Raw genomic sequence first — 4718 nt, 5'->3', positions numbered from 1 at the left:
AGATGAAAGGTCATGTTGTGATAAATATCCATACTTGCTTGATGCTCATATGATGTAGTGCACTTGGCTTACTTGATAAGATGAACGGGATAAATAGAAATTCGTAGAAGTACGAGTAAAAGTTCCTAATATCATGATATGAATGAAAATGTCATTGCCTTGATTGAACGTTGAATGTTGATGAATGTCAATGATATTTTTTATGAGATAAATGATTATAATGAAATGAATTTATCTATGTTAAATTGTTTGGACTGAATTATGTGATTGTAATTATATGTATATGATGATGCACGAAACGAAAGTTTTGATTGTGATATAAATATCTATGTTTGTTTAACCCTTATATGATATCATGAGTATGATTTGTTCGAGTAGATGAATGGATAAATCAAGCTATCCAGAAAACATAGGATGCATGCATAATTATACTTGACTAAATGAGATAACGGAAAGTGAGCATTAAATCAATATGAATGTTAGTTACTCGAAATGAATAACATGATTGCGATATGATTGCTATGAAGAAAGCGTGTTACATGTATATGTATATGAGAGTTGAATCGAGGCCCTACGACCCTTTCCCTTACCAAAGTGGTGTTTTATAACGAATTTCATGAGATTTATCTTGAATAAGTTTCCTGTTGAGAAACCAAAGAGTTCAGTGCTAGAATAACTATAAATATGATTAGAGATTGAAGAATGAATTGATAAGTAAAGTCAAAGCTAGAAAAGTATCGATTGGCATAAGGATTATTGGAGTTATGCCTTTGTTCGATTAGAGAAGAAATTTATTTTGATAAATCGAATTACTAAGGTACAAGGTCGAGAAAAGTGCAAATAAAAATTTATTCGAACTAGTCTTCTTTAGTGAAAAGTAATATGAAATTTGTGATGGCGAAATAGTTGGGAAATGATATAAAATGTGTAATATCCGAGTGCGGCGATTCACGGTTGGATGATTTTAGCGATTTCTTCTAAGATGTTCTATGTGTTTATCCGTTCCCGAAATATTTCTATGGTTATTGATCTTTTGAAGAAATTCTTGTTATATGGGGATGTTTTCTAATCCTGATGTTAAATGAAAGCATTGGTAGCCTGACTGGTTTATAATTTATATTGCTCTATTCCTTCGGGCATTCTATTATATTCTGCCTGATAAAAAAAAATTATGAGAGAATATGTATGATACTATGATTCTGTTTCTTCTACTTGATGCTCCATTTGATATGTATATATATGGGAAGATATATTGTTCTTGTTGCATTTGATTCCAGTGAGACTAAATGATGTTTTCTACTGGATTTCTTTTCTCTGAGGAATTATCGGGATCTTTTATATTTTCCTATGAGTTTGGTTTTCAATTTTCCTGCATAGTATCGTATCTTGGGTTTCTTTATTCTGGATTTTTTTATTCTGGATTTTTCTATCTTGGATTTCTTTATTCGGTTTTCTTGTTATCTTTATTTCGTAATTTGTCAACTATGACTCATGTTCGGAGTGCATTCTTCAGCTCGTGATAATCATGTCAAGTATGGCTATACTTCTGATTTGATTTGGGTGATGTGGTGATTTCAGTATTGGGATTTTTCTAATTTTCGTGTAAGGTTTGACAACAGTAAAGGTATAAGTGATAAAAGTGCGAGTTTCAATCGGTATGGTGGATTACTTCTCTCAAGTAAGTCAATTATAGTTAATGTCTTCAATTGAGATATTTTGGTACTTGAGCTAATGCAATTGAGACGGTTTTGATTAACGTAATGAATGAATAGTAAAGGATGGCATGATGAATTGTTTTGTAACTAGAAGAAAGGATTGTTTTTGAGGTTATATCAGAATTATTTCCGTAGCGGAAAGAGGAAAATGTGATAGTGAGTAGCAAACTAAAAGAGTACAGTGAGGATCGACTTCTGATAATGAATTTCAGAATATATGAGAAATTAAAGAGATATATTGGAGGCACCGCCTGAGTGAAAGTTCTTCAACATTAAATATGAAATTGAGGAATCTAAGTGAAGACCACTTTTCTGGTAAGATTTTCGGGGACGAAAATCCCTAAAGGGGGGAGAATTTTAATATCCCGAATTAGGGCCTAATCGAAATAGTGGTTTTGTGACCACAAATTCGAGATAGAAATAATTATTTTATGATTATTTTGAGGTCTATGATATGATTGCATGATTGTGTGAAAATTTTGTGAAGAAATTCTATGCATAAAATGCTTAATTTGAAGTTAGGGACTAAATTGAATAAGTTGCAAAACTTGCATTCTAGAAGTTTCTAGTATGAAATTGCTTTGAAATATTAATTAGGAGGTCTTAAATAGAAATTTGACCAATTTCAAAGTTTATGGACAAATATTGGACATGAATGGAATTTTGGAAAGTTTAGTAGTAAGGGCATTTTGGTCATTTAGGGTAAAATGAATTAAAATACAAAATTAAAAGCCAATTTTGCTCATCTTCTTCACCATGGACGTGTATACCAAGGAGACTCCATGGCTAGGGTTTCTAAGCTTCCAAGCTCGATTGTAATTCGTTCTAGCATCGTTTTTAATGATTTTTACGTTTTGGAGTCCGGTAACTTGATTTAGCTTATGCTAGCAATAATTCAACCTAGGGTTCATATTTGGAAAAATACCCATAGGTGAAATTTGTGTATTTTGGTGTTTTATGATAGAATATGAGGTTTTAAATTATGTTAGATAACTTGTGCTACTCGGTTTTAAGTGAAAACGAGCAAAAGGGCTTAATCGGTAAAAATACCTGATAGTCATAAGTACATGTTAGAGTGAGAATTTGATGTTTCCATAGAAGGGAAAAATGATCAGCATGTCATAAAACATAAGAAAATAGGATGAAGTTTAATTTCTGAACCTTGGGGAAAAAGTGCAAATATGCAAAAGTTTAGGGGTCAAAATGAAAATTTTTAAAAAATGATTTTTGGACCTGTATGAATAGTGTGACTAATTATTAGGCTAAATGTGATATTATAGATGAAGGAAATCGAGATTCAGGCTTAAATCGGGAAAATACAAGGTTATGGACTAAAATGGTAAATTGCTGTTTCTGGATCGAGGTAAGTTCGTATGATAATAATAATGCAATGTTATGTTTGAATTATATTTCTTACTATTATTTTATATATTTTATGATTTAATATATTGGAAAAGTTGATGGAATGGTGTTTATGATGTGGAAATATGACATGAAAGAATGTTACATGAAATGCAAGAAAATGAAGATACATGACAAGTGATATATGAAATATGTGATATATGTTATGTAAATTCTTAAAAGCTGATTTAATATTTGAGTTGTGTCTTATTATACTATGAATGGACAACTGGTACTATGGATAGTGACATCGACACTTCGAGTAAATTCGTACATAAATAATCTATCGATTCTTTTTATGTTATTATATTTTGATATCATATGAAATGTGGCTGCCTATCAAATGGTTATTTGATGTAAGTTATGAATTTAAATTGATTACGGACAATTTAGTAAAATGTTGAAAAGTGAGGAATTTCCCGATTGAACCTTCAGAATAGAAACGATACAAATGAACTATTGTGAGGTCACATGTGTAGTACTAAGTGCAGGCTACTACGTGTACCGGATAATTGGTCGCATGTGTAGTACTAAGTGCAGGCTACTACGTGTATTAGATGGTGAGGTCACGTGTGTAGTACTAAGTGCAGGCTACTACGTGTACCGATCTGTTGGTCGCATGTGTAGTACTAAGTGCAAAGCTACTATGCGTGCAGATAGCTTCGGCTACAAGTGTGGAAATGGGAAAATGTGCGAGCAATTGTGTATCTGTTATTATTCGATGAGTTCAACGGAAATCGATTAAATGAAAATACATGTGAAAGTGATTATGTGATGAACAAGTGCAAGTATATGTTTATTTGAATTTATGAGCAATATGCTCAATATTTGAGCGAACCTCGGTAAAATGGAATGGATTAAGTGAAATTGTGTAAAAGTGAACTTTAGTAGTAAAACAAGATTAGGCAAAGAGTGCATGACTTTGAAAATTCACTAAAAATTGTGTAAGTTGAATTAAATTTAAAAAAATTATGGAAATAAATATTAATGAGTCTATTTTCACATGAAAGAAACAGAGAAGTAAAATAATTCTATATTGTGTGATATTTGGATTCTTGTGAAATTGGGTCCGAATGAATTGAGATCCCTATTCAATTTAGAAATTCACCATAAATTGTAAAAATATTATTGAGAGTCATACCTTACATGCATTTGAAGGAAACAAACAACATGGTCGTTGGAATTCATACAGGAGAAATTTGGTTCAGAGTGCACGGGGTCGAGTAGTCATACCCAAACAGGGAGACTTTAACTAATAAACTGTACTAAATGGCCTGACCAAAATTCTAGAAAAATTTAGTAAGTATACATATGAGTCTAGTTTCATATAAAATTTACTGAATTGGATTTGAGTTTTTAACTTGAGATATGATTTTTTTAACACCGGACTCGAAAAAAATTTGTCTTGAATATGTGTAATTGTTCAATTATAGTGTTTTATCTTGAAAAGCATGGTAGTAATTGCTTATTATTTTCATATGAACTTACTAGGCGTAAAGCTTACCCATCCTCTCCATTTCTTTAGTATTGGAAGGTCGGCTCGGGGTCGGAGATCGTCGGAGGCAAAATCACACTATCAAACTATCATTTTGGGAAAATTAA

The sequence above is a fragment of the Gossypium arboreum genome, chromosome 7, assembly GCF_025698485.1.
Source record: "Gossypium arboreum isolate Shixiya-1 chromosome 7, ASM2569848v2, whole genome shotgun sequence".
Classification (NCBI taxonomy): domain Eukaryota; kingdom Viridiplantae; phylum Streptophyta; class Magnoliopsida; order Malvales; family Malvaceae; genus Gossypium; species Gossypium arboreum.
Note: the sequence above shows the minus strand (reverse complement) of the source record.